This window comes from Rhipicephalus microplus, chromosome 1 (genome assembly GCF_043290135.1).
Source record: "Rhipicephalus microplus isolate Deutch F79 chromosome 1, USDA_Rmic, whole genome shotgun sequence".
Classification (NCBI taxonomy): Eukaryota; Metazoa; Arthropoda; class Arachnida; order Ixodida; family Ixodidae; genus Rhipicephalus; species Rhipicephalus microplus.
The window spans coordinates 14,905,914-14,915,975 of record NC_134700.1 but is presented as its reverse complement, the minus strand read 5'-3'; the positions used below and the strand labels follow the sequence as shown (position 1 = coordinate 14,915,975).

The 10,062-nt window shown below is 42.4% G+C and overlaps 3 non-coding genes across 3 annotated transcripts; all 3 read left to right on the top strand.

Annotated features, from left to right (window-relative positions):
- Positions 1-4,813: 4,813 nt before the first annotated feature.
- TRNAT-UGU (transfer RNA threonine (anticodon UGU)) lies at positions 4,814-4,886 on the top strand. The gene has a single exon. It is a non-coding gene; the product is annotated as a tRNA-Thr (tRNA).
- A 4,002-nt stretch (positions 4,887-8,888) lies between these two features.
- Positions 8,889-8,961, top strand: TRNAA-CGC (transfer RNA alanine (anticodon CGC)). The gene has a single exon. It is a non-coding gene; the product is annotated as a tRNA-Ala (tRNA).
- An 826-nt stretch (positions 8,962-9,787) lies between these two features.
- Positions 9,788-9,860, top strand: TRNAT-UGU (transfer RNA threonine (anticodon UGU)). The gene has a single exon. It is a non-coding gene; the product is annotated as a tRNA-Thr (tRNA).
- Positions 9,861-10,062: the final 202 nt, after the last annotated feature.

Below are 10,062 nucleotides of genomic sequence, written 5' to 3'. Positions count from 1 at the left end.
TCATTAATGTTGTTTTAAAACACAGAAAAACGAGCCCTTAGGTATACTCTTCTTTCCCTTATTTCATTGAACGAGGGTCTCGTACTGGTAGACTTAGTGCGTTTAGGTTGTATAAGAGGGACAATTATTCAGCTGCCCGCTCATAATTTCACGTGCTACGTGACGCCAAACATGCGCCTACGTGTGTTTTCACATTCGTTGTTTGGCTTATAGATGGCGCTGACTGTCACTCCTACTTCTAAATCCACACATAAACTCGAAAAAGTGGATGGAGGGAAGGCCGCTGTGGTAGCTCAGTGGTTAGAGCATCGAATGCGTTATTCGAAGGTCGTAGGTTCAATTCCTGCCCACGGCTGGTTATTTTTTCATCCAATTTCTTTCATTTTATTGACATTCCATTGGTTATAATAACTTCCCCTGTACATTCCTTGGCATTACTGTCTGTTAGATCTCATTATACCTGTGTTAAATCACGGAAAAACGAGCCCTTAGGTATACACTTCTTTCCCTTATTTCATTGAACGAGGGTCTTGTACTGGCAGACTTGGTGTGTTTAGGTTGTATAAGAGGGACAATTATTCAGCTGCCCGCGCATAGTAAATTCACGTGCTACATGACGCCAAACATGCGCAAAAGAGTGTTTTCACATTCGTTGTTTATCTTAAAGATGGCGCTGACTGTCACTCCTACTTCTAAATTCACATATAAACTCAAAAAAGTGGATGGAGGGAAGGCCGCTGTGGTAGCTCAGTGGTTAGAGCATCGAACGCGTTATGCGAAGGTCGTAGGTTCGATTCCTGCCCACGGCTGGTTATTTTTTCATCCAATTTCTTTCATTTTATTGACATTCCATTGGTTATAATAACTTCCCCTGTACATTCCTTGGCATTACTGTCTGTTAGATCTCATTATAGCTGTGTTAAATCACGGAAAAACGAGCCCTTAGGCATACACTTCTTTCCCTTATTTCATTGAACGAGGGTCTTGTACTGGCAGACTTGGTGTGTTTAGGTTGTATAAGAGGGACAATTAATCAGCTGTCCGCGCATAATAAATTCACGTGCTACATGACGCCAAACATGCGCAAAAGAGTGTTTTCACATTCGTGGTTTGGCTTAAAGATGGCGCTGACTGTCACTCCTACTTCTAAATTCACATATAAACTCAAAAAAGTGGATGGAGGGAAGGCCGCTGTGGTAGCTTAGTGGTTAGAGCATCGAACGCGTTATGCGAAGGTCGTAGGTTCGATTCCTGCCCACGGCTGGTTATTTTTTCATCCACTTTTCTTTCTTCTTATTTACATTTCATTGGGTCTAATAACGTCCCCTGTACATTCCTTGGCATTACTGTCTGTTAGATCTCATTAATATTGTGTTAAAACACGGAAAAATGAGCCCTTAGGTATACACTTCTTTCCCTTATTTCATTGAACCAGGGTCTCGTACTGGCAGACTTGGTGTGTTTAGGTTGTATAAGAGGGACAATTATTCAGCTGCCCGCTCGTAATAGGTTCACGTGCTACGTGACGCCAGAAATGCGCATAAGAGCGTTTTCACATTCGTCGTTTGGCTTATAGATGGCGCTGACTGTCACTCCTACTTCTGAATTCAAACATAAACTCAAAAAAGTGGATGGAGGGAAGGCCGCTGTGGTAGCTCAGTGGTTAGAGCATCGAACGCGTTATTCGAAGGTCGTAGGTTAAATTCCTGCCCACGGCTGGTTATTTTTCATCCATTTTCTTTCATTTTATACATTCCATTGGTTATAATAACTTCCCCTGTACATTCCTTGGCATTACTGTCTGTTAGATCTCATTATTGCTGTGTTAAGTCACGTAAAAACGAGCCCTTAGGTATACACCTTTTTCCCTTATTTCATTGAACGAGGGTCTCGTACTGGCAGACTTGGTGTGTTTAGGTTGTATAAGAGGGACAATTAATCAGCTGCCCGCGCATAATATATTCACGTGCTACATGACGCCAAACATGCGCAAAAGTGTGTTTTCACATTCGTTGTTTGGCTTATAGATGGCGCTGACTGTCACTCCTACTTATACATTCACACATTAACTCAAAAAAGTGGACGGAGGCAAGGCCGCTGTGGTAGCTCAGTGGTTAGAGCATCGAACGCGTTATTCGAAGGTCGTAGGTTCGATTCCTGCCCACGGCTGGTTATTTTTCATCCATTTTCTTTCATCTTATTGACCTTCCATTGGTTATAATAACTTCCCCTGTACATTCCTTGGCATTACTGTCTGTTAGATCTCATTAATATTGTGTTAAATTACGGAAAAACGAGCCCTTAGGTATAGACTTCTTTCCCTTATTTCATTGAACGAGGGTCTCGTACTAGCAGACTTGGTGTGTTTAGGTGTTATAAGAAGGACAATTAATCAGCTGCCCGCATATAATAAATTCACGTGCTACATGACGCCAAACGTGCGCAAAAGAGTGTTTTCACATTCGTTGTTTGGCTTATAGATGGCGCTGACTGTCACTCCTACTTCTACATTCACACATAAACTCGAAAAAGTGGATGGAGGCAAGGCCGCTGTGGTAGCTCAGTGGTTAGAGCATCGAACGCGTTATTCGAAGGTCGTAGGTACGATTCCTGCCCACGACTGGTTATTTTTTCATCCATTTTCTTTCTTCTTATTGACATTCCATTGGTTTTAATACCTTCCCCTGTACATTCCTTGGCCTTACTGTCTCTTAGATCTCAGTAATGTTGTGTTAAAACACGGAAAAACGAGCCCTTAGGTATACACTTCTTTCCCTTATTTCATTGAACGAGGGTCTCGTACTGGTATATTTAGTGCGTTTAGGTTGTATAAGAGGGACAATTATTCAGCTGCCCGCTCATAATTTCACGTGCTACGTGACGCCAAACATGCGCCTAAGTGTGTTTTCACATTCGTTGTTTGGCTTATAGATGTCGCTGACTGCCACTCCTACTTCTAAATCCACACATAAACTCGAAAAAGTGGATGGAGGGAAGGCCGCTGTGGTAGCTCAGTGGTTAGAGCATCGAACGCGTTATTCGAAGGTCGTAGGTTCAATTCCTGCCCACGGCTGGTTATTTTTTCATCCAATTTCTTTCATTTTATTGACATTCCATTGGTTATAATAACTTCCCCTGTACATTCCTTGGCATTACTGTCTGTTAGATCTCATTATAGCTGTGTTAAATCACGGAAAAACGAGCCCTTAGGTATACACTTCTTTCCCTTATTTCATTGAACGAGGGTCTTGTACTGGCAGACTTGGTGTGTTTAGGTTGTATAAGAGGGACAATTAATCAGCTGTCCGCGCATAACAAATTCACGTGCTACATGACGCCAAACATGCGCAAAAGAGTGTTTTCACATTCGTCGTTTGGCTTAAAGATGGCGCTGACTGTCACTCCTACTTCTAAATTCACATATAAACTCAAAAAAGTGGATGGAGGGAAGGCCGCTGTGGTAGCTTAGTGGTTAGAGCATCGAACGCGTTATGCGAAGGTCGTAGGTTCGATTCCTGCCCACGGCTGGTTATTTTTTCATCCACTTTTCTTTCTTCTTATTTACATTTCATTGGGTCTAATAACGTCCCCTGTACATTCCTTGGCATTACTGTCTGTTAGATCTCATTAATATTGTGTTAAAACACGGAAAAATGAGCCCTTAGGTATACACTTCTTTCCCTTATTTCATTGAACCAGGGTCTCGTACTGGCAGACTTGGTGTGTTTAGGTTGTATAAGAGGGACAATTATTCAGCTGCCCGCTCATAATAGGTTCACGTGCTACGTGACGCCAGAAATGCGCATAAGAGCGTTTTCACATTCGTCGTTTGGCTTATAGATGGCGCTGACTGTCACTCCTACTTCTGAATTCAAACATAAACTCAAAAAAGTGGATGGAGGGAAGGCCGCTGTGGTAGCTCAGTGGTTAGAGCATCGAACGCGTTATTCGAAGGTCGTAGGTTCGATTCCTGCCCACGACTGGTTATCTTTTCGCCCTTTTTTCTTTCTTCTTATATACATTCCATTGGTTCTAATAACTTCCCCTGTACATTCCTTGGCATTACTGTCTCTTAGATCTCATTAATGTTGTGTTAAAACACGGAAAACGAGCCCTTAGGTATACACTTCTTTCCCTTATTTCATTGAACGAGGGTCTCGTACTGGCAGACTTGGTGTGTTTAGGTTGTATAAGAGGGACAATTAATCAGCTGCCCGCTCATAATAAGTTCACGTGCTACATGACGCCAAACATGCGCATAAGTGTGTTTTCACATTCGTCGTTTGAATTATAGATGGCGCTGACTGTCACTCCTACTTCTAAATTCACACATAAATTCGAAAAGTGGATGGAGGGAAGGCCACTGTGGTAGCTCAGTGGTTAGAGCATCGAACGCGTTATTCGAAGGTCGTAGGTTCGATTCCTGCCCACGGCTGGTTATTTTTTCATCCATTTTCTTTCTTCTTATTGACATTCCATTGGTTCTAATAACTTCCCCTGTACATTCTTTGGCATTACTGTCTCTTAGATCTCATTAATGTTGTTTTAAAACACAGAAAAACGAGCCCTTAGGTATACTCTTCTTTCCCTTATTTCATTGAACGAGGGTCTCGTACTGGTAGACTTAGTGCGTTTAGGTTGTATAAGAGGGACAATTATTCAGCTGCCCGCTCATAATTTCACGTGCTACGTGACGCCAAACATGCGCCTACGTGTGTTTTCACATTCGTTATTTGGCTTATAGATGGCGCTGACTGTCACTCCTACTTCTAAATCCACACATAAACTCAAAAAAGTGGATGGAGGGAAGGCCGCTGTGGTAGCTCAGTGGTTAGAGCATCGAACGTGTTATTCGAAGGTCGTAGGTTCAATTCCTGCCCACGGCTGGTTATTTTTTCATCCAATTTCTTTCATTTTATTGACATTCCATTGGTTATAATAACTTCCCCTGTACATTCCTTGGCATTACTGTCTGTTAGATCTCATTATACCTGTGTTAAATCACGGAAAAACGAGCCCTGAGGTATACACTTCTTTCCCTTATTTCATTGAACGAGGGTCTTGTACTGGCAGACTTGGTGTGTTTAGGTTGTATAAGAGGGACAATTAATCAGCTGCCCGCGCATAGTAAATTCACGTGCTACATGACGCCAAACATGCGCAAAAGAGTGTTTTCACATTCGTCGTTTGGCTTAAAGATGGCGCTGACTGTCACTCCTACTTCTAAATTCACATATAAACTCAAAAAAGTGGATGGAGGGAAGGCCGCTGTGGTAGCTCAGTGGTTAGAGCATCGAACGCGTTATGCGAAGGTCGTAGGTTCGATTCCTGCCCACGGCTGGTTATTTTTTCATCCAATTTCTTTCATTTTATTGACATTCCATTGGTTATAATAACTTCCCCTGTACATTCCTTGGCATTACTGTCTGTTAGATCTCATTATAGCTGTGTTAAATCACGGAAAAACGAGCCCTTAGGCATACACTTCTTTCCCTTATTTCATTGAACGAGGGTCTTGTACTGGCAGACTTGGTGTGTTTAGGTTGTATAAGAGGGACAATTAATCAGCTGCCCGCACATAATAAATTCACGTGCTACATGACGCCAAACATGCGCAAAAGAGTGTTTTCACATTCGTCGTTTGGCTTAAAGATGGCGCTGACTGTCACTCCTACTTCTAAATTCACATATAAACTCAAAAAAGTGGATGGAGGGAAAGCCGCTGTGGTAGCTCAGTGGTTAGAGCATCGAAGGCGTTATGCGAAGGTCGTAGGTTCGATTCCTGCCCACGGCTGGGTATTTTTTCATCCACTTTTCTTTCTTCATATTTACATTCCATTGGGTCTAATAACGTCCCCTGTACATTCCTTGGCATTACTGTCTGTTAGATCTCATTAATATTGTGTTAAAACACGAAAAAACGAGCCCTTAGGTATAGACTTCTTTCCCTTATTTCATTGAACGAGGGTCTCGTACTGGCAGACTTGGTGTGTTTAGGTGTTATAAGAGGGACAATTAATCAGCTGCCCGCATATAATAAATTCACGTGCTACATGACGCCAAACGTGCGCAAAAGAGTGTTTTCACATTCGTTGTTTGGCTTATAGATGGCGCTGACTGTCACTCCTACTTCTACATTCACACATAAACTCGAAAAAGTGGATGGAGGCAAGGCCGCTGTGGTAGCTCAGTGGTTAGAGCATCGAACGCGTTATTCGAAGGTCGTAGGTACGATTCCTGCCCACGACTGGTTATTTTTTCATCCACTTTTCTTTCTTCTTATTTACATTTCATTGGGTCTAATAACGTCCTCTGTACATTTCTTGGCCTTACTGTCTCTTAGATCTCATTAATGTTGTGTTAAAACACGGAAAAACGAGCCCTTAGGTATACACTTCTTTCCCTTATTTCATTGAACGAGGGTCTCGTACTGGTAGACTTAGTGCGTTTAGGATGTATAAGAGGGACAATTATTCAGCTGCCCGCTCATAATTTCACGTGCTACGTGACGCCAAACATGCGCCTAAGTGTGTTTTCACATTCGTTGTTTGGCTTATAGATGGCGCTGACTGTCACTCCTACTTCTAAATCCACACATAAACTCGAAAAAGTGGATGGAGGGAAGGCCGCTGTGGTAGCTCAGTGGTTAGAGCATCGAACGCGTTATTCGAAGGTCGTAGGTTCAATTCCTGCCCACGGCTGGTTATTTTTTCATCCAATTTCTTTCATTTTATTGACATTCCATTGGTTATAATAACTTCCCCTGTACATTCCTTGGCATTACTGTCTGTTAGATCTCATTATAGCTGTGTTAAATCACGGAAAAACGAGCCCTTAGGTATACACTTCTTTCCCTTATTTCATTGAACGAGGGTCTTGTACTGGCAGACTTGGTGTGTTTAGGTTGTATAAGAGGGACAATTATTCAGCTGTCCGCGCATAATAAATTCACGTGCTACTTGACGCCAAACATGCGCAAAAGAGTGTTTTCACATTCGTCGTTTGGCTTAAAGATGGCGCTGACTGTCACTCCTACTTCTAAATTCACATATAAACTCAAAAAAGTGGATGGAGGGAAGGCCGCTGTGGTAGCTTAGTGGTTAGAGCATCGAACGCGTTATGCGAAGGTCGTAGGTTCGATTCCTGCCCACGGCTGGTTATTTTTTCATCCACTTTTCTTTCTTCTTATTTACATTTCATTGGGTCTAATAACTTCCCCTGTACATTCCTTGGCATTACTGTCTGTTAGATCTCATTAATATTGTGTTAAAACACGGAAAAACGAGCCCTTATGTATAGACTTCTTTCCCTTATTTCATTGAACGAGGGTCTCGTACTGGCAGACTTGGTGTGTTTAGGTGTTATAAGAGGGACAATTAATCAGCTGCCCGCATATAATAAATTCACGTGCTACATGACGCCAAACGTGCGCAAAAGAGTGTTTTCACATTCGTTGTTTGGCTTATAGATGGCGCTGACTGTCACTCCTACTTCTACATTCACACATAAACTCGAAAAAGTGGATGGAGGCAAGGCCGCTGTGGTAGCTCAGTGGTTAGAGCATCGAACGCGTTATTCGAAGGTCGTAGGTACGATTCCTGCCCACGACTGGTTATTTTTTCATCCATTTTCTTTCTTCTTATTGACATTCCATTGGTTCTAATACCTTCCCCTGTACATTCCTTGGCCTTACTGTCTCTTAGATCTCAGTAATGTTGTGTTAAAACACGGAAAAACGAGCCCTTAGGTATACACTTCTTTCCCTTATTTCATTGAACGAGGGTCTCGTACTGGTAGATTTAGTGCGTTTAGGTTGTATAAGAGGGACAATTATTCAGCTGCCCGCTCATAATTTCACGTGCTACGTGACGCCAAACATGCGCCTAAGTGTGTTTTCACATTCGTTGTTTGGCTTATAGATGGCGCTGACTGTCACTCCTACTTCTAAATCCACACATAAACTCGAAAAAGTGGATGGAGGGAAGGCTGCTGTGGTAGCTCAGTGGTTAGAGCATCGAACGCGTTATTCGAAGGTCGTAGGTTAAATTCCTGCCCACGGCTGGTTATTTTTCATCCATTTTCTTTCATTTTATACATTCCATTGGTTATAATAACTTCCCCTGTACATTCCTTGGCATTACTGTCTGTTAGATCTCATTATTGCTGTGTTAAGTCACGAAAAAACGAGCCCTTAGGTATACACCTCTTTCCCTTATTTCATTGAACGAGGGTCTCGTACTGGCAGACTTGGTGTGTTTAGGTTGTATAAGAGGGACAATTAATCAGCTGCCCGCTCATAATAAGTTCACGTGCTACATGACGCCAAACATGCGCATAAGTGTGTTTTCACATTCGTCGTTTGAATTATAGATGGCGCTGACTGTCACTCCTACTTCTAAATTCACACATAAATTCGAAAAGTGGATGGAGGGAAGGCCACTGTGGTAGCTCAGTGGTTAGAGCATCGAACGCGTTATTCGAAGGTCGTAGGTTCGATTCCTGCCCACGGCTGGTTATTTTTTCATCCATTTTCTTTCTTCTTATTGACATTCCATTGGTTATAATAACTTCCCCTGTACATTCCTTGGAATTACTGTCTGTTAGATCTCATTAATATTGTGTTAAATCACGGAAAAACGAGCCCTTAGGTATACACTTCTTTCCTTTCTTTTATTGAACGAGGGTCTCGTACTGGCAGACTTGGTGTGTTTAGGTTGTATAAGAGGGACAATAATCAGCTGCCCGCTCATAATTTCACATGCTACGTGACGCCAAACATGCTCATAAGTGTGTTTTCACACTCGTTGTTTGGCTTATAGATGGCGCTGACTGTCACTCCTACTTCTAAATTCAAACATAAACTCGAAAAAGCAGATGGAGGGAAGGCCGCTGTGGTAGCTCAGTGGTTAGAGCATCGAACGCGCTATTCGAAGGTCGTAGGTTCGATTCCTGCCCACGGCTGTTTATTTTTTCATCCATTTTCTTTCCTCTTATTGACATTCCATTGGTTATATTAACTTCCTCTGTACATTCCTTGGCATTACTGTCTGTTAGATCTCATTAATGCTGTGTTAAGTCACGGAAAAACGAGCCCTTAGGTATACACTTCTTTCCCTAATTTCATTGAACGGGGGTCTCGTACTGGCAGACTTGGTCTGTTTAGGTTGTATAAGAGGGACAATTATTCAGCTGCCCGCTCATTGTTTCACGTGCTACGTGACGCCAAACATGCGCATAAGTGTGTTTTTACATTCGTCGTTTGGCTTATAGATGGCGCTGACTGTCACTCCTACTTCTAAATTCACACATAAACTCAAAAAAGTGAATGGAGGGAAGGCTGTGGTCGCTCAGTGGTTAGAGCATCGAACGCGTTATTCGAAGGTCGTAGGTTCGATTCCTGCCGACGGCTGGTTATTTTTTCTTCCATTTTCTTTCTTCTTATTGACATTCCATTGGTTCTAATAACTTCCCCTGTACATTCTTCGGCATTACTGTCTCTTAGATCTCATTAATGTTGTTTTAAAACACAGAAAAACGAGCCCTTAGGTATACTCTTCTTTCCCTTATTTCATTGAACGAGGGTCTCGTACTGGTAGACTTAGTGCGTTTAGGTTGTATAAGAGGGACAATTATTCAGCTGCCCGCTCATAATTTCACGTGCTACGTGACGCCAAACATGCGCCTACGTGTGTTTTCACATTCGTTATTTGGCTTATAGATGGCGCTGACTGTCACTCCTACTTCTAAATCCACACATAAACTCAAAAAAGTGGATGGAGGGAAGGCCGCTGTGGTAGCTCAGTGGTTAGAGCATCGAACGTGTTATTCGAAGGTCGTAGGTTCAATTCCTGCCCACGGCTGGTTATTTTTTCATCCAATTTCTTTCATTTTATTGACATTCCATTGGTTATAATAACTTCCCCTGTACATTCCTTGGCATTACTGTCTGTTAGATCTCATTATACCTGTGTTAAATCACGGAAAAACGAGCCCTGAGGTATACACTTCTTTCCCTTATTTCATTGAACGAGGGTCTTGTACTGGCAGACTTGGTGTGTTTAG